Genomic DNA, 19,939 nt, shown 5'->3' on the forward strand with positions numbered 1-19,939 from the left:
CTTCCCATAGGAGAGAGCTTCCCTTTTCCACCAGACACGGGACTGCTGCTGTAGCTGCACATCCTTGGTCCTTGGCAGTGCATTGTCCTGGATTATATGGCTGGGTTACATCTCTGGCAGCACCTCTCCTGATCAGGAATTCTCCAGCTGCAGATAGACCTTCACCTTTGTCCTGTGAACCGAAGCCAACCAACTCCTGCTCAGTGGCTGACAATGACATAAAAAGTATATTCCATGGAGTTGTTTGGGTTACCAGCCATGGAAATGTCAGCCCGTGGCCCCCTCATTACCATCCATCCTGGCATTAAATGCAGATTTCCAAGGAGGGGTGAGCAGAAGTTGGAGCCCAAATCCGCAGGAACAATGCAGTGGGATTTGTGCAGCCTCTGAAGCTGTCCCCCTCAGTGGATGTGAGAGCATTAACTCCTCGTGGGTGAATGTGTTATTGACTCTGAGTAAACAGCTCCTTTGAAAGGCCCTACAAAGTGTTATTGGCCAATAATCCTCAGTAAACAGACAAAGAACGACACTGTGACAGTTGGGACAAAAGGGACAGAGAGGGGTACAGATAATGAATCATTAATGACCAGGAGCTCTGTGCTGCTCCAAAGAGCCGCCTGAGGGAGGTGAAGGGAGGGCTGGAGCTCCTGCATGGGCTGGGGACACCAGGCTGGGGCTGGGGACACTGAGGGATGGTTCCTTTCTCTGGGGATGGGGCTCCCTCCTGCATTCCCAGATCCAGAGCAACCTGCCCAGGGCTCCAGCCGCAGCCCTGTGCCACGAGGTTTTGATTTGAAAGGCAAGGCCAGTAACAGGGAGCTGGGGACAGGAAAAGGTCTCCTTTCTTCTCCTTTCTTCTCCTTTCTTCTCCTTTCTTCTCCTTTCTTCTCCTTTCTTCTCCTTTCTTCTCCTTTCTTCTCCTTTCTTCTCCTTTCTTCTCCTTTCTTCTCCTTTCTTCTCCTTTCTTCTCCTTTCTTCTCCTTTCTTCGCCCTTCTCCTGTATTCTCCTTTCACGATGTTTTCTCCCTGTTTTTGGCTGGCTGTGACCTCCCACAGTGGTTGTGGCCCACAAGTACCAGACTTGGCTTGCTCAGGTTGAAATGATCTCCACCTTGCCCTGCTGTCTGCACATCCTGTAAAACTGGGCTCTGCTCACCTGCATTTATCAGAGGAGAGAAGGGAATATTCCTCATCTTTTAAATGGTGTAAAACATTAGCAGCTCATTAAGTTTTACTCAGCATAACAGAAATTTCCTGATTTACCTTAACTGAAAATCCCAGCCATTCAAAGGCAGTTTGACACTTTCTTGAAAGCAAACATCAGCTCAAACCCCAAATGCCTGATTTTGTAAGGAAAAAAATGTTGACCCCATTATGACTGTGCAATGACTCTGAGCCATCCATGAGGGAGAGTCTGGAATGACCATATTCCTAAATTGTGGAGAATAATGAAAAATCACAGAAAGGAGAATCAGAGGGTTTGGGTTGGGAGGGACCTCAAAGCCCATCCAGTGCCACCCCTGCCATGGCAGGGACACCTCCCACTGTCCCAGGCTGCTCCAAGCCCCAGTGTCCAGCCTGGCCTTGGGCACCTCCAGAGACAGGGACCCCAAACCTACCTGGGCAGCCCCTTCCAAGGCCTGACCTCCCTTTCCATGGAGAAATTGCTCCCTAGAAACACCCTGTGTAACTCTGGACTGGTTCCATACATCAATGGCATCACTTAAAATGTCACTTCTGTAAATTTAAAATTGCCAAGCTGGCCAGTGTGAGGTGTGTGCAGGAAAGGAGTGAGAGCCATTATTTTGAAGGCAAACCCATGCTGGTTCCCTTGTTTAGGAATTCAGATGTGTGAGGGATTTTGAGACTCTCCTTAAAATGATTTTATTTAAGCTGAGGAAAAGGTGAAGGACGAGAGCGAGACAGTGACTGTGAGTCTGAAAGGTGGCAGATGCTCAGTGTGAAATGGGGGCACGGTCTCAGCCAGGGCTGACAACCAACAATTCCTGTTATTTTGGAATGAATTGCCAGGCGTGGTTTGGAGTGCCCATCCCTGGAGGTGTCCCAGGAAGGGCTGGAGGTGGCACTCAGTGCTCTGGGGACAAGGTGGGGACTGGGCACAGCTGGGCACAGCTGGGCTGGGAGGGCTTTTCCAACCTCAGGGATCCTGGGATTCTGTGAAAGAGGTACGTGGGGACTCACTAATGGTTCTGGAGTCTGTGAGCTGGAAAATGAGGAGAAGATTGTCCTCTGCTGAAGTGAGGAGCCTCCCTCCACCCCACGGTGAACCCCCGTGTGCTCCTGGGCCTCATCCCTCCCCATCTGCCTTGGAGTGCTTCCAAATTAACTTTGCAGCTCTTAACTTCTGATAAAACAGGGACCATGGGCAGCAAAGCCACCACGGGTGACCTCTCCCGAGCAGCATTTTCCTGGCAGGATTTCAGGTCCGGAGCCACTCTTGCCGCTGCCCACAGAAGGGAACGTCCCTGGCCTTTGGGGTCCCCCCGTGTCCCCGGCACCGGGCACTGGTGGCGGTGCCAGCAGCGATGGGCAGGAGCAGCAGGGACAGAGCACAAGTGACATCCCGGACTCGCCGCTGCCCCGGCGCTGCCGTGCTGGCTCCAGGGCTTTTCCTGGCCGGGCTCCTGGCCGAAGAGGCCCCCGTGCCACAGCCTGGGGCCGGTGCCGTGTCTGGCTGGTTAATTAAGGCTGCCTGCCCGGGAAGGCCCATCTGTTCCAGGTAAATTGTGCGGCTGTTTTCTCCCCTTGGCAGGCGGACAAGAAGCTCCCACCGGTTGTTCCCGAGGATGGACGGGCAGTCCCGTGTGCCAGGCTCTGCGTTCCTTCCCTGCTTTCCTGGAGCTGCACGGACACTGCCGTGTGTTGGAATAAACCCAGGATGAGGCCCTGCCCACGGCTGCACTGGGAATGCCTGCAAAGCACCCGCTCCTCCTGCCCTGCTTCCAGCACCTCCCTGTCCTGTGCTCTCTCTGATGGCTCCTCTGCTGCATCTCCACAGAATCCCAGAACCCCTGAGGCTGGAAAAGCCCTCCCAGCCCAGCCAGGCCCAGCTGTGCCCCATGCCCACCTTGTCCCCAGCCCAGAGCACTGAGTGCCACCTCCAGCCCTTCCTGGGACACCTCCAGGCATGGGCACTCCAAACCTCCCTGGGCAGCCCCTGCCAAGGCCTGAGCTCCCTTTCCATGGGGAAATTCCTGCTGCTGTCCACCCTGAGCCTGCCCTGGCCCAGCCTGAGGCCGTTCCCTCTCCTCCTGTCCCTGTTCCCTGGCAGCAGAGCCCGACCCCCCCGGCTGCCCCCTCCTGTCAGGCAGGCTCTGTATTCCCAAACCTTACAGGATGCCTGAATTCCAAGCCACCTTTGCTGTTGCTCTGCTCACAGAATCCCAGAATTCCTGAGGCTGGAAGAGCCCTTCAGGATCCTCCAGTCCCACCATCATCACCCCAAACCCTGCCCCAAGGGCCAAACCCACATCCCCAAGTGTTTGTGAGGACATGGGAGGAGATCACAACCAGCGTGGGCAACCAGGCCCTTGGGAGCTGCACTTTAGGAGATCCTTGTCCACCCACAGCGTGTCCATGTTCCCCCTGGAGCCCCTTCCTGCCCTCCCTGCTGGGAGCACCACTCACCAGTGGACAAGAGGGATTGATGGAGGAACAGCGTGGGAATACTTTTGGGATATTAAGAGATGACCTCAGTGCAACAAGTCCTTCTTTGAAATTTGACTTTATGATCCACATCCAGGTATTTGGGCTTTTTAGAGCTGTGAAGGTGGGGAAGGGGCCACACGAGGGGTGGTTGAGAGGCAGCTCTGATCTCTGTTCCCTGTGACCTGACAGCAGCCAGGGAGCGGCTGGAGCTGGGCCAGGGCAGGCTCAGGCTGAGAGCAGGGAAAGGTTCTTCCCCCAGAGGCTGCTGGGCACTGCCCAGGCTCCCCAGGGAATGGGCACGGCCCCGAGGCTGCCAGAGCTCCAGGAGCGTTTGGACAGCGCTGCCAGGGATGCCCAGGCTGGGATTGTTGGGGTGTCCGTGCAGGGCCAGGGGTGGGACTGGGTGATCCCTGGGGGTCCTTTCCCACTCAGGATATTCCCTGATTCTGTGATCAGTTATTATTTTCTAGGGCTGAAACCAAGTACCTCAAAGGAACAAATTTGGAAGAACTTCTGAATCTCCTAAGTGGGAAGGGACCCACAAGGATCATCCAAGTCCAACTCCTGATTAACTCCAGTAACACTCCTAAGCAGGGAGTGCTGCAAACATGAGAAAATGCAACAGAAATGTTGTATGGGAGTTAAAACACAGAGCTTTGCACTTCTATAAAGCAAACAAAGCAAACAGCTCCATTCTGAAACTTGAAGTAGCACGGAGGAGGGACCAGCCCTGTGCGGGCAATGCCTCCCAGAGCTCCCTGACTGTGCTCTGAACAGGGCAGCTCCTGTTGCAGCTGCATTTGGAGCCATCAGCTGCAGTGCAGTGTCACAGTAACTCTGTCCTTGGGCACAGAGTGAGCACAAAGCTGCATTTCCGCTGTTGTTGGGAGCAGTGTCTGAGGAAAGAACATCCAACCAGTCTGGGCTTGCTCTTGTGGTCAAGGGTGACAAGTCGCACAGGTCCCAATGCTTCTGGTTTTGTTTGTCTGGGCTTCCTGTGGTGTCAGCATGACTGAAAAACCATAAACCATAAACCACTTATTCCCACAACCTGCAGCTCCTGAAAGAGCTGGGGGTGCCCAGCAGCCACCTGGGGTTTGTTTGTGTGCACCCCCTGCCTGGTGTTCAGAAAGAGGCCCTTCTTTGCCTGGTCTTGAGCAGCCCCTGGTGCTGCTCTGTCCTTGGAGGTGCTGTTGGGTCCTGATAAAAGTCTGTGATGGGGAGAATGGCTGGGCTTGGAAAGGACCTTAAAGGTCATCCAGGTCCCCTTAGGTGTGGGATAATCCTGTCCAAAGCCAGGCCCTTGCCACAGTGGGAGCAGGGGTTGGATTGTGGCGTTGCTGTCCCAGCCCCAGGAATGTCCTTTGCTTTGGGGGGTGTCACCATTAAGGTGTCACAGCTGCCTGAAGGCTTTGCTTTGTTCCTGCTCTCAGTGTTCCATCCTGTCACCTTTTCCAGGAGTTGGTGGGGCACAGCAGGAAGGAGAAATGTGGTTCTGTCCTTCCCAAAAATACCCTTTTGCATCCACCTTCACCTGAAGGAGAGGGTAAGACCGGGCTCCACGTGGCCCCAGGTGCCTGGATTCTCCCATGGAAATAATGGCAATGATAATCCCACTGGGAGAGATGTGGAATCCCAGACTGGCTTGGGTTGGAAGGGACCTTAAAGCCCACCCAGTGCCACCCCTGCCGTGGCAGGGACACCTCCCACTGTCCCAGGCTGCTCCAAGCCCCAATGTCCAACCTGGCCTTGGATGAGCAAGGTCACTGGGCTGGCCAGCAGTGAAAAAGGAGGGCACAGCTCCTCATGTGCCTCATAGCCTGTGAAAGGTGCAGGTGCTGCTCCTCCTGGGCTCGGGCTGGAATAAACACAGGTCGTGGAGTGGCAGGAGCTGGGGGCTGTCATGAGTGGGGTCAGGTGGGACTTGCTGAGAACACGGGAACTTCCTGCACTTGTGACCCACAACCCTGCCCAAAGCTCCAGCCCTGCCCCTGTCCCCGGGGTGCCAGGCTGAGAGTCCCTGTGGGCTCAGAGCTCTCAGCCCTGTGCCTCTGGTGTGAAACTCTCGGTGGTTCACGCTCACAGGAAAGGTTAAAAGAAGTCATGTAAAACTCATGTGCTGCTGGAGGGGTCATGTGTTCTTTGTAAAACACGTTTTGTTTTTGCAAGACCGATGGCCTCACAGAACTCCAGGATCCCTGAGGCTGGAAAAGCCCTCCCAGCCCAGCCAGGCCCAGCTGTGCCCCATGCCCACCTTGTCCCCAGCCCAGAGCACTGAGTGCCACCTCCAGCCCTTCCTGGGACACCTCCAGGCATGGGCACTCCAAACCTCCCTGGGCAGCCCCTGCCAAGGCCTGAGCTCCCTTTCCGTGGGGAAATTCCTGCTGCTGTCCACCCTGAGCCTGCCCTGGCCCAGCCTGAGGCCGTTCCCTCTCCTCCTGTCCCTGTTCCCTGGCAGCAGAGCCCGACCCCCCCGGCTGCCCCCTCCTGTCAGGGACTTGTGCAGAGCCACAAGGTCCCCCCTGAGCCTCCTTTGCTCCAGTCTCGGTATAAAATCACAAGTTCAGGTTGTGCCTTTTCCCTGCCCTGCCTCTGCCACAAAAGGGAGATGGAAACCTCTCCTGGGTGTGTCAGCGTCAGGAGTAAACCAGGTTTTGCAGCAAGGCTCAGGGCTAATGCAGCAAATCAGGACCAGTCTGGTTAGGAAAAGGTTTGAGTACAAAATTCATTTGCTTAAAAACAGAACAATTGATTTTTTAGGGTAATACAGTTGCCCATTCTCTGCCACCAGTTTCCCTTTCCCTGTGAATAGGTTGGGAATGAAACAATTCTGTGGGAGGTGTTGGGATCCCACTGGCAACAATCAGCACATGTTTTGAATGAATAAAATCAGGACATTCTTGCCAAGTAGTTTCACAAATGCTCAAATATCGTCAAACAAAGACTTAATCTGGGCTCAAAGACACGTATCTCAGCAGATGTGTGTAAACCAGACCAAATCCCCTGGGAACAGTACTTAGGAGTTATTCTTAGGCGTCGGAAGGACAAGGATGGTCCATCTGTGAATTTATTACACGAGATGAGAAGCATCAGATGAAAGTCATTGCTGGCCTGGAGGACAGCCTGGTTTGATTTTTCAGGAAGTTTAGAGGTCATTCCTAAAATCTCGGTTTAATTAAAATAGAGTCCCTCAGAATCTGAGCAGAAAACACCGTGTGGAGCCGCTCCTTTGCTGAGGTGTGGCTGATGAGTGGAGGACAGGTAATTCTGCCACTGGATTCAGTGGGGCCAGGATTCTGTGGAGGGATTGGATCAATACAGGAGGTTTTTCTGGCTGTATTGAAACTTCCTCTCTTGTCAGAAGAAATAACTGGCAGGAGCATAAATGTTTGAGGAATTGATGATTTTAAAAGGTGTGGAAGGATCCTGATGCAAAGATCTCTGTGGTGCACAATGTCCAATATTATGGGGGATTTTTAATTTCTCCATGCAAGGAGTCAGATAGGAAAAATAAAATATGAAAGTACCTAGAACTGTAAGATTTAAAAATCCTCTTAAACCTGGAGCTTTTTTCGAGACATCTGAAAAGAAACAGTTTGAAATAATGCTTCCTTCTGTATCCACAAATGTCTGGGAAAAGGAAGGGGCTGTGAAAAGCTTTCCACACATCAGAGCTCTGGGAATGGGAATCATGACATGATTTTAATCCGACTGCAAGCAGGTTGTTGCCTTTGGAGACCAAATTGGTGCTAAGAGTTCAGGTGGGGTTTGGTGAAAAGAAATGTAAACAGAACCCCAGGATCCCTGAGGCTGGAAAAGCCCTCCCAGCCCAGCCAGGCCCAGCTGTGCCCCATGCCCACCTTGTCCCCAGCCCAGAGCACTGAGTGCCACCTCCAGCCCTTCCTGGGACACCTCCAGGGATGGGCACTCCAAACCTCCCTGGGCAGCTCTTTCCAAGGCCTGAGCTCCCTTTCCATGGGGAAATTCCTGCTGCTGTCCACCCTGAGCCTGCCCTGGCCCAGCCTGAGGCTGTTTCCTCTTGTCCTGTCTAAAAGACGAGGCTTTGGACCATGTGCCATGCAGGACATGGCAGTGGCTCTGGATGGCACTCAGTGGCCACAAGAGATGTGCCCTCATCCCTTTCCCTTACAAAGAGAGTGGGGTGGAAGCATCCACCTTAAACCCTGGTGAATTCCCAAAGATCAAGCTGCCTTTTCAGGAAGAATTTTTTCACTCAGGTAGAATTTTCTCCATGGACAGGGCGGTCAGGCCTTGGAAAGAGCTGCCCAGGGAGGTTTGGAGTGCCCGTCCCTGGAGGTGTCCCAGGAAGGGCTGGAGGTGGCACTCAGTGCTCTGGGCTGGGGACAAGGTGGGCATGGGGCACAGCTGGGCCTGGCTGGGCTGGGAGGGCTTTTCCAACCTCAGGGATCCTGGGATTCCTTTTCTTTCTACACTTTGCCTGGATATGGAGAACAGGAATTTAGCTCCATGTCCCCTGATGTTTCTTACAGTGATGTCCTCAATAATCTGGCAGGAGAAAGAAGCAAAACCCAAGAGCACACCTGATCCTGCCCCCTCTGAGCTGTGATTCTTCAGCACCAGAATAATCCTGAAACTGAGAAATGGGAAGCAGGAGAAGCTGAGATTGTGGCAGCAGTCATTTTACATCAAAAAAAGTATTTATATTTTGGAAAAGTATTTTCAAATCACTGTCAGAGAAGGAATCTTTAAATTCTTCACACTGTTTTACTCAGGGTATTACTTGTGACCAGGGCAGACTTGAGGGAAGCTCCGATGTGGTTTTGGGAGGAGTTTTTTGCCATTTAGGTAAAAGCACTAATCAAGACTAATTGCACCTTTCTCAAAGGCAGAGGCTCAGGAGCAGCCCTGGCTGCAGCCAGGGCATCCTTGGATTTCTCCCAGCAGGGCTGCACCAGTTACACATCGGCGATGCGCTGGCCAAGCCCGGAGGCACCTGGAGGCCGGGAAGTTTTGGGATTTGCCCCTGGGAAGCTCATCCTGTGCCTTGGGCTCTCACACTCACTTATTGCAGTGCCCATTTCAGCGCTGCTTTGAGACTCTCATTGTTGAAGAAAATATGATTTTCTGTCCGAGGGACTCCCAGGGCCATCCTTAAGGGACGAGCAGGGAGTGCCGAGTCACGGCCATGAGCGGGGCCGCTGATGGAGGTGATCACAGCCTGAACCCACAAATCCTCCTCGGTTTGCAGGATCGGGCCCTTCCCTTTGCCCTCCTGAGAGCCGGGCAGGAGGTGTTTGCCCCGCTCTCCAGCGATTTCCGTGTCCCGTGTGCGCACCCCAGCAATCTCCGCGTGTTGGATGTGCCACGGATCTGACCACGCTATAGATGATTCCTTTCTAATAATAAAAAAAAAAAAAAAAAAAAAAAAAAAAAAAAAGCGCGTTTCAGGCGATTAAGAGGCTTTTTATGCTGCTCTCGCCGCGCAGTGCCGCGGAGCGCTGCCGGGATCCCGCGGAGCCGGGCGGGGCCGGGCCGGGCCGGGCTGGCGGGGCCGGGCGCGCTCGGCGGCAGCTGGCGGCTCAGCATGGAGCGCCGCGCCCGCCCCGCGGCAGATGCGCCTTCAGCTGCTCGTGGCGGCGGAGCGGCGGCCCCGGGCCCGGGTCACGCTGACGGGCCGTGTCAAGCTGCCACTCTCGGGCCGCCTCCCCGCCCCAGCCCGGCCCGCGGGCCAGGGGACGCACGGGCCACGCGGATCAAGGATGCCGCAGTCGCACCGAGCTCGGCAGTTCCGGACAGTTCGACTTTTGGAGTTTAAGGTTTCACTCAAAGCTCTTTGCTTTTTTTTTTTTTTTTTAAAAAAAAAATGGAAAAAGACAATTCCGCTGCAGTTGGTGAGCGCAGAGCGCGGGTTCGTGCGGCTGCTGCGAGTGATGCAGCAGCAGAGGATCCACAGGGAACCAGCTCTCCAAATCTAACAATGCAGCACTTTATTAATTGCCTTTAAAAATTTATATTCTGTACGGTGATCAAAATATTTTAGAGAGAGCTTTTAGTGTCGTGGAAAAGCTGCCAGAATCTCAGGCAGTGATGCTGATGATCGCTGGCCCCCACTCAGCTCTGAGACGCTTCGTGGTGTTAAATTCCTTTCTCTCATCACCAAACAGAGCTAAAAATCTTCGTGGCTCTCGGTGTAACATGGCAAAATTCAGGGGTTTATAACACGATATTTATACAGTATCTATATAATATTTATTATTTCAGTATCTAGAGATTACCCACACTGATTTTTCAGCTGCTCATTGCTGCACCAAAGCAGCCGAGTGAAACATTTAGGAAAGCCTTGGAATTATAAAACCAGGTTTCGTCTTCACCATTTCACCACTTCCTCCTGTAGAAGTTAATCAGGAGGCTCTAAAGCCCCCCAGAGAAGTCTTTGTGACACTGCCCAGAGGATGGTGAGCACATCCTCAGGCACAAAACGCTTCATCCATTCCATCCTAAAATATTAAAATTTATATCTATTAAAATTTTTTTAAATAAAATATCCTTCTTCTCCTTTGTCAGGAAAATCTTTAACTGAGTAAATAAATCCACAGAAGGGAAATAAAGAGAAATCCTGGGCAAAGAAACAAGAAAATCTTAGTGATGGGGCAGCTTTAGGTCTGCAATAAAAGGCAACTTCTTTAGATCTTTGGCATTCAAGGGACTCTGGGTTTATTTACTGAGGGATCAGTGCTGGGAATCTGGGAATCAGCGGGAATTGAAGCCTGAAGCAGCATTGCTTCACTGCTGCTGGGGGTGTCTATAGAAACAGATGGAAAAGGGGGGGAAAAGGCTAATGTGGAATGATGTTCAAAGACCTTCCAGTCCAAGATGTTGTCACTGTGACCTCTCCTGAAAACCTGGGCTCAGGGAAGTTGTGCTGGGATTGTCCAGCTGGGGTTGGGAAATGGGATCACTTCCCTAACCCCGGGTGGACCAAGCCTTGAAATTCTTTATATTTTGATTACTGAATAAAAGCTGAGTTTTCCAGGTTTTTTAGCCACATTCCATTCTCCCTCAGCACCCCTGGAATTGAGATCACCAGCACAGCTCACTCTTATTTAACTGCTGTGCTTTAAACCAACTCATCCCCTGGAGCTGAGGAGCATCACCCTCCTCTGCAGATCATATCCCTGATTCCTGTTGTTTTCCTCCCTGAATATTATCCCAGGAATGTGAGGGGGTCGTTGGTAAAATGATCCAGAATTGGTTTTTAGAATGTGTTTGCATCCAGCCCTGGGGCCCAGCACAGGGAGGATGTGGAGCTGCTGGAGAGAGGCCAGAGGAGGCAGCAGGATGAGCAGAGGGATGGAGCAGCTCTGCTGGGAGGAAAGGCTGCGAGAGCTGGGATTGTTCAGCCTGGAGAGGAGAAGCTTTGGGCTGAGCTCAGGGTGGCCTTGCAGGGCCTGAAGGAGCTGCAGGAAACCTGGAGAGAGACAATTCCCAAGGCATGGAGGGCCAGGAGCCAGGGAATGGCTTCCCAGTGCCAGAGGGCAGGGCTGGATGGGAGATTGGGCAGGAATTGTTCCCTGGCAGGGTGGGCAGGCCCTGGCACAGGGTGCCCAGAGCAGCTGGGGCTGCCCCTGGATCCCTGGCAGTGCCCAAGGCCAGGCTGGACATTGGGGCTTGGAGCAGCCTGGCACAGTGGGAGGTGTCCCTGCCATGGCAGGGGTGGCACTGGATGGGCTTTAAGGTCCTCTGTAACCCAACCCATTCCATGATTCCATGATTCAATGACTTTTGCCCTGCAAAAGGAAAGATGAGAAGTAAAATCTGTGGGAGCCTCCAAGCACCATTCCTAACTCCCTTCCAACTTTGCCTTGCTGTGCTTCCACCCCAAGCTGGTTGCATGGATAGCCTGGGGAAATCTTGGGGAAAATCCACTCTGCCAGAGAGGGATTTTCTTCCAGAGGCAGAGCCTTGCGATGTCTGGGTAGTTCATGCTCCAGTGGTGCCCGGTTCTTCTACTGGGACCATCTCGGTCAGTGGAGATGCTGAACCTTCCAGAGGCTCCAGAAAGGTGGGATGCCCCCATCTCCAGGACTGCTGGTGACCCTGGGGATCAGGGTTCACAGGAGCCTTTTCCCTGAATCCTGCATGAATTCCCACGCAGGGCCTGCCTGCCTTGGAATGCGCTGGGTGGGTTTTACCAGAGGGTTGAATTTAGGTTGGAAGTGTTCCCAGAGGTTTCTGCTCCAACCCCTGCCCCAAGCAGGGCCAGCTCTGGGGTCAGACCAAGCTTTTGTCAGGAAGGGCTGGAAAACCCAGGATGGATCCAGCACAAGCTCACTGGGGAATATTTTAACCCAGGGAAAAATGGGCAAGGGCAGGAGAGGAGGAGTGATGGGGGTGTGGAGTGTCCTGGGGTCTGTGGGCAGCACCTGGAGCTGCAGGGAGCAGGTTTGGGAAAAGGAGCCCGAGGGAGAAAATTGCATTGCAGCCCATGGGAAGTGAATTCCCGAGGGAACAATTGTCTCACCAGCGCTTTAACGTCTGTTTTGGGGGAGAATCCCCTTGTTTTCCAAAACGCAGGGTGTCCGTGGAGAACCCTGGAGCAGGGAGCAGGGAAAACCCTGAGCTCAGGCACGCTGGGGAAAGAAATTGATCCCGATGGGTGGAGGGATGTCGTGGGACTGTGATGGGGGAGATTTAGCTCAGAAATAGCCCCATTTTTACAATATCTATGTATTCTTAAAAAAAAATAACCCCCCAGAACACATTCGGAGAATATCAGGGATTTTCTCATATTTCTTACCAAGGAAAACTCCTTTACAATCATGGCCATGGCTGTGTTGTGCACAGAAAAACGCCTCAATTTTGCCCTGTTTTGCTTTTTGACATCATTTACTGTTGCAGCTGATCTGCTTTCCTCTGACATTACTGACCATTTTTAATCAGTTTATTTATCTGGGTTTTTTCAGGACCACTTCCATGTAATACCTGAAACTTAATCCCCCTTTTTAACACCTCCTCTCCTCAGGACAGGGAGCTGCCTTGCAATGTGTGAACAAGCTGCGTGTTTAAGAGCTCTGGAAGTCTGGGAATTCTCCCTTCGACTCCAGGATTAAGGAGCGCATCCGTTTGGTGTTTGCTGGGAACAAACCCCCGGCAGCAGCAGCAGCGCGGATGTCCAAACCGCGGCCGTGTCAAAGCCAGCGCGGCTCGGTCTGTCCGCTCCCCGCGCATCCCTCCGGGACATCCCCGTTCCTCCGGCTTTGTCCTGTCCAGCCCTGCCGGTGACGGGATCCTGCCGTGGGGTTTGCGCGCGGATTAATGAGCTGCAAACGATCCCATATGCTGGAATCATTGTCCCCGCCGGCCGCGCCGAGCCGCTCCTCTGGCGCGACACGGGCCGGGCGTCGCAGCTCCGGCAGCTTCCCGCTGGAAACTCCCGATCCCGAGGGATCCGCGCTCCCGGGACGGCGCTTCCCGGCCGGGCTGCGGCCGGATGGGGACAATTAGGAGCACTTAGTGCGCAGATGAGGCTGGCGAGCGGCAGCTGGCGGGGACGGGGCTCAATTAAGCAGCACGCGCTAATGAGGCTGGGCCAGCCCGGCCGCGCGGGGGGCGAGCGGCGGCGACAGCGACACGGGAGGGGACGGACACGGGAGGGGACGGACACGGGAGGGGACGGACACGGCAGCGACAGCGGCAGCAACAGGTCCCGCCCGCCGGGATGAGCCTCTCCGGCTCCGCAAACTCGGGCTCGGCGGTGGGCTTAAGGCAGGAGAGCTGGGAAGGACGTGGCAGAAATTAAAGGGTTTGTTGGTTTGGTTTTTTTTTTTTTTTTTTCCCTAGGGACAAATATAAATATTCCTTGGGTGAGTAAAGAGGGGAAATTTAGGTGAGAAATACGGGAGAAATTTCTCCCTCTGAAGGCCTGGCACAGGGTGCCCAGAGCAGCTGTGGCTGCCCCTGCATCCCTGGCAATGTCCCAGGCCGGGTTGGACACTGGGGCTTGGAGCAGCCCGGGACAGTGGGAGGTGTCCGGCGCTGGAATTGGATGGGCTTTAAGGTCCCTCCCAACCCAACCCAACCCACTCCATGATTTCATGAATAATTCCACGGAAAGACTTCAGCTTATCCATACAAGGATGAACTACGTGTGTCCTTATCTGCAGCATAACAGTAGGACTCGATGATCCTGAAGGTCTTTCCCAACCTAAATGATTCCATGATTCCGTGAAGAATTGAATTCCCTCTTCCTCTGAAGTGCCCGACACCTTTTCCCTGCCCTGTGTCCTCCCTGCCGACCTGGGAGAGCTGCAGTGACAATCACAGCCCAACACAGCTCAAGAAAATAATTCAGATAATTCTAATTTTTCAAATGAGATAATTTTAAATGAATGTAAAAGAGGCCTTACATAAACCCCTGGTCATTTTAGAAAGAAAATTCTAATGTTTTTTGTCTTTCTGTCACTCAGCAGTTTGCAGCTAGAGAAGAGACCAAGATAACTCCAGGAAGGATTTTTAGTTTTAGCAGGACATAAATCAGCATTTTCCTTTGGATGACCCTTACAGTGGAAGCTGCCACTTCTAATCCAAATTTCCAAATGCTACCTCTTTTAATATTCTTTAAATTTCCTTTATTTTATTTCCTTTAATTTATTGTTTTCAAATTTTCATTCCACTGATCACTTTAAGATGCTTTGCAGCTGGTCTATAGCTGCGGGTGGTTTTGTGTGTGTTGGGTATTTAAAATTCTGCAATAGAAAATTCTCTGCCGAACTTTAGTTTTCCCCAGAATTAATTTTTTAAAATAAAGGTTATTTTTTATTATTTGAATACCGTGGACATTTTTTCCCGGGAGATAACAGTTAAATTTGGAATGTCCCCGTGTCAATGGCTGTTACTCTTTACCTGGAATGCCTTTAAATGATCTCAGTGTAAACCCAAATATTTCCTCAGCACTTCAGGGGATTCTCCACTCTGGAGTATTTTTGGCTCAAAATCCCTCGAACCCTTTTGTTTGTGTGAAGGTTTTAGAGGACTGTGCCAAAAAAAAGGTGACGTGGGGATTTTCCCAACCCACCTGTCACAAAAAGGCCGTCAGAGACTTTGCCTTTTTCCTGGAAAATGGAATTCTATAGGATAGGGTTGGAATCAAAGTCCTGCTTCGAGTCTCCCTGGGGTTTAGATAATCCCAGGATAAAGTGAAAACTTTGGCCCCGACTTTAGGAGGAAATGGTGCTCCTGGACTGAGGTGTCCTGTGCTACCTTTCAGCCAGGACCAAAGGGAGCAGCTGGGGTCCCAGTGGGATTAAAATAATGAAGCAGCTGTGGGAAAACACTGGGGAATGGGCAGTGCTGATCCTTGCTTTGCAGGAGTGGAGGGAAAGGCTCTGAAAGGAAAACTCTCCCATGGAAGCTTCATCCCAACCTTCTCAGAAGGGCCCTGGAGAACCCAGACAGTGAGGGAAGCCTTTGGCTTGGATGGAAGGGGCTGTTCCCTACGGGTGGCACGAGAGGGAAAAAGGGCTCAAAACTGAGTAAATTGAGGAGGTTTTGGGATGAGCAGGGGTCAGCGAGGAGACAAAGAGGGGAAAAACCCCCGAGATACTGTTGGGAAGTGGTGCTGGACTGAGGCAGAGCATGGGGCGTGGCTGCTCTGCTCCCCGCTCCTGCCTGGAAGAGCTTCCCGCTCCTGCCTGGAGGAACATCCCTCTCCTGCCCGGAGGAACATCCCAATCCTGCCCAGAGGAACATCCCACCCCTGCCTGCAGGAACATCCCTCTGCTGCCTGGAGGAACATCCCAATCCTGCCTAGAGGAACATCCCTCTGCTGCCTGCAGGAACATCCCACTCCTGCCTGGAGGAACATCCCACTCCTGCCCGGAGGAACATCCCGCTCCTGCCTGCAGGAACATCCCTCTCCTGCCTGCAGGAACATCCCTCTCCTGCCTGGAGGAACACCCCACTCCTGCCTGCAGGAACATCCCGCTCCTGCCCAGAGGAACATCCTGCTCCTGCCTGGAGGAACACCCCAATCCTGCCTGGAGGAACACCCCAATCCTGCCCAGAGGAACATCCCACCCCTGCCTGGGGGAACATCCCGCTCCTGCCCGGAGGAGCATCGGAGGGCTCAGGGTAGGCAGTGCCAACTAATCCAGCTCCATTCCTCATGGGGAAAAAGGCTGGAGGGGATGAGGCACTGAATGACCTCCTGTGCCAGCAGAAATCATGGATGTGGGCAGAAATAATCCTGGACACCAGAACTGAAGAGGAGCTGGGCAAAGGGCAGGAACAGAAAGGGGAAATTGCAATAAATCCCAGTCCAACACCCCGAGCTGTGTCCTGCAGCATCCATACAGCTGCTTCCCTCCTCCCAAACAGGCCAGGGTCTGCCAAAGCCCTCCTGTGAGGACTGAGCCAGGCCGTGGCCAGGCCGGTGTCTGCATCCCAGAAATCACCGTGCAGCTCCCAGGCCTTGGATTTCCTGCAGTAGCACCCACGGGGAGAGAACAGGAATAGTGGGAAGTCACAGCCCAGCCTCTGTGGGACGGGATCTGTTCCTAAGCTTGGCCTGTGGAAGCTTTCCTGGAGGTCACAGCTCGGTGACACGGATTCCGTGTCCCTGGTGGGTGGCAGAGGTGCAATGTCCATGAGGAATTTTCAGTGTCCGGATTAAAACAACCTCCCAGGCCACAAGGAATATAATCCTAATTTATAACCCAGCTGTGGGGATTATTAAAGCATTCCCCTCTCTGCTTGCATGGATTTGATTTCTGTTCTTATTCCATCACATCCTGGTGGATCAGGGATTAAACTGAGCAAGGCCACACTTCCAGTTTAAGGAAAAAAGTGGGTGTTTGGTTAAAATCCCCTTTTGGAGGGAGGATTGGACAGTTTTTACTGTAGAGCTCTTACCACCTGGATGGATTCGAGCACTTTGGAAAAGGAGAGGGAGAGGAAGGAGAGAAATGGGTACCACCAGCATGAGGGGCTAAAAAGTGGAAAATGAGTGTTAAACCTCCAGATGGATAAAAATCCAGTGGCTTAGAGGGATGAGAATCTGGGAGATACTAAAGGAGGCTGCTATGTTTTAAGAATCAGGTGCTTGTGCAAAAGTAATTACAGACTTATTGGTTGTGCTGATTGACACCAGGGCTGAGCAAGGAGCCAGAAAGTTTGGAAGTTATTTGGCAGAAAAAGCAGGAATGGGAGGGGATTTGCATCATGTGAAGAGCTGAAATAAACATCTCTGTGCAAGGGCAGCATGAAATAAACTCAGCAGAGGGGAGTCCAAGAGCTCTGATGACAGATTGGATCTGAGACAAAGCAGTTCTGGGAGCTTGGTGCGACTCCTCCTCGTGAGGTTCCATTTTGCAGCAGAACCTTGTTAAATCTGTTCTGGTGATGCTCCAGGAGCTTTTCCTCCTCGGTGCCATCCCCTCACACACGCTGTGGGCACTGCCCTTCCTCGAGGGAAAACTTCCTTCTGGAAAGGGGAAAAACATGTCCACAGCTACAGATTGAAACAGGAAAACGCGAGGATTTTAAAGGGATTTAAGCACCCCTTCCCCAGCTTCCTCTCCTTTGGAGAGTTGAAAACTTTGATGGAAAAACCTTTGCTTTTGGGAGACCTCGATTGGAGGTGAGTGGGAAAGGAGTGGGAAAGGAGTGGGAAAGGAGTGAGGGAGGTTTGCACATGCTGGGAAGGGAATGAAAAAAAAAAGGAAAGTAAAATTCATGGTTGCTTCCGCCCAATATAAAACCCATCCCCGGAAAGTTTAGGCTCAGGCGCGCTCCTGGCCTGTGAACGAGCTGTCACATTATCCTGGTGGGAAGCGGCACCGGGATATTGTCCTTAATTGCCCCGGGAAGGCCGCGCTGTGACAGCTGCAGTACCTGGCTCACCACGGCTGCTCCCGAAAAAAGGCCCCATTAAGGATGGTTTGTTAAACAGTGACTGATAAGTTGTTATCTTTCAGCATCTCAGGCTAATTAGACACCGCGAGCCGAAGTTAATTTGGTGGAAAACATTTCTCGACTTAATGACATTTATGGGCAATTAGGCGCGTTGCAGCAAGAGCGCACATTTACATTCCAGCCTCTTTCCAGAGCCTAACAAGAACCCACCTCTTTCTCCACGGGAGATTTCGGGCTCCCTGTGGAATTCTCCCGGCGCAGACACCACGGGTCCGCTTGTTTTTCTGGAAACCGCTTGTGTGAAACGAGGTACACACGGTAATGAGGCACAGCCGGGGGGAAAATGAGGGGAAATAAAAGTGTTTTCACCCTGCTTAGGCTCCTGTGGTGTCACAGCGAGAGTTGTGCTGTGCTCAGCAGGAGCAGGACATCAATGATCCCTGAGGAGCAGAATCCCAGAGTCGCTGGGCTTGGAAGAGACCTCAGATTATCGAGCCCAGTCTTTGAGCAAACATCGCCTTATCGAGCACCGAGTTCTGCAAGTGGTCGTGCAACGTTTGACAGAGGATTTGGAAAAGCAGAACGGGAATTTTTAAGCTGTTCCAAACTTATCGAAGAAGGTTTAATGCGATTTGTTTCTTTCTAATTACCAGGAAGGAAAGCGAGTGTGGTCCTTGGTAGTTACAGAACCATGGAACCATCCTCAGGGCTGGAAGAGCCCTTCAGGGTCACCCAGTGCCACCCCAGCAGCACCAGCAGCACCCCTAAACCTAAACCCTGTCCCCAGGGGCCACATCCGGACACCTCTGGGGCACTTCCAGAGACAGTGACTCCACCACTTCCCGAAGGAACCCATTCCAGGGCCTGAGCCCTCTGTCCCTCAGGCAAGGACACGGCAGAATTTGGGAGGTGCTGCCCAGCTGGCACCTCCTGGCACGAAACACCAGCTGCCACTGCTGCCTGCTGCTGGTTTTCCCAAAAACTTGGGAAACTGGGGCAGCTGCAGGAAGAGTCCCATTAAAACTGAGATGGGTCAATGGCTCCAAAGGTCACGTGGGCTGAAAAATCCTGATGATGACATTCCCGTGCCTCAGGAGTTTGGGCTGAACTACAAATGAAGGCAGGCTGAGCGTGCCAGGCTGCCCTGGGGTTTGCCCTCTATCCATCCCTTATGGACCCGAGAGCCGAGGCCACAGCTGCAGAGAGGGAGAAGCAAAATCCTGCATTTTTCTACTGGAGCAAAAAGCGTCTTCCCAGGGAAGGGAAGGGAGCTGGGAAGGGGCTGGAGCCCCAGGAGCGGCTGAGGGAGCTGGGAAAGGGGCTCAGGCTGGAGCAAAGGAGGCTCAGGGGGGACCTTGTGGCTCTGCACAAGTCTCTGACAGGAGGGGGCAGCCAGGGGGGTCGGGCTCTGCTGCCAGGGAACAGGGACAGGAGGAGAGGGAACGGCCTCAGGCTGGGCCAGGGCAGGCTCAGGGTGGATATTGGGGAAAGTGTTTTCCGTGCCAGAGTGGTGAGGCCTTGGGATGAGGTGCCCAGGGAGTGGTGGAGTCACTGACTCTGGAAGTGCTCAGGGGGAGTCTGGATGCGGCCCTTGGGAGCAGGGTTTAGGTTTAGGGGTGCTGCTGGTGCTGCTGGGGTGGGACGGGATGATCCCGAAGGGTTTTTTCCCACCCTGATGATTCTGGGATTCTCTGATCTCCAGAGGGCCTCCAAAAAAACCCAAAAAAACGTTTGGCAGAACTGTTGGATGGACACAGCATGGGTTTATCCGGGTGAAAGCGCCATCTCCTAAGTGCACCCTGAGATTTTGGACAGGAAACACCTGCGAGGAACAAACGGAGGTTTCTGGCTCTCCCACATCGGGGTTTTGCTCTCACCCCTCGTTGTTTTCCGAATGTTCATTGGCGGAGCCAGAGGAATGATTCGTCTGCAGCCCCACAGCCGAACGGTGCAATTGCCAACCTTGCTGTTACTACTCGGAAAAAATCAATTTATTCTAAACCAGATCCCTGCACGGAACCGTCAGAGCCGGTTTTACCCCTGCTGTATTCACACAGGACGTGGCTGCCGCTGTCTTTTTTATGAGTCTGATTTTTCCCGCAGGAACGGGAAGCGGAGAACACCGGGAAAGGCACCCGAGCCCAGTGCGGCGGCGGAGGGGAGCGGAGAGGGGCGCAGGGGAGCAGAAGGAAGCGGAAAGGAGCGGAGGGGAGCAGAAGGAAGCAGAAAGGAGCGCAGGGGAGCAGAAGGAAGCGGAAAGGAGCGGAGGGGAGCAGAAGGAAGCAGAAAGGAGCAGAGGGGAGCAGAAGGAAGCAGAAAGGGGCGGAGGGGAGCAGAAGGAAGCAGAAAGGAGCGGAGGGGACCAGAAGGAAGCAGA

The sequence above is a fragment of the Coloeus monedula genome, assembly GCF_965178545.1.
Source record: "Coloeus monedula genome assembly, chromosome: 3".
In the NCBI taxonomy this organism is placed as follows: domain Eukaryota; kingdom Metazoa; phylum Chordata; class Aves; order Passeriformes; family Corvidae; genus Coloeus; species Coloeus monedula.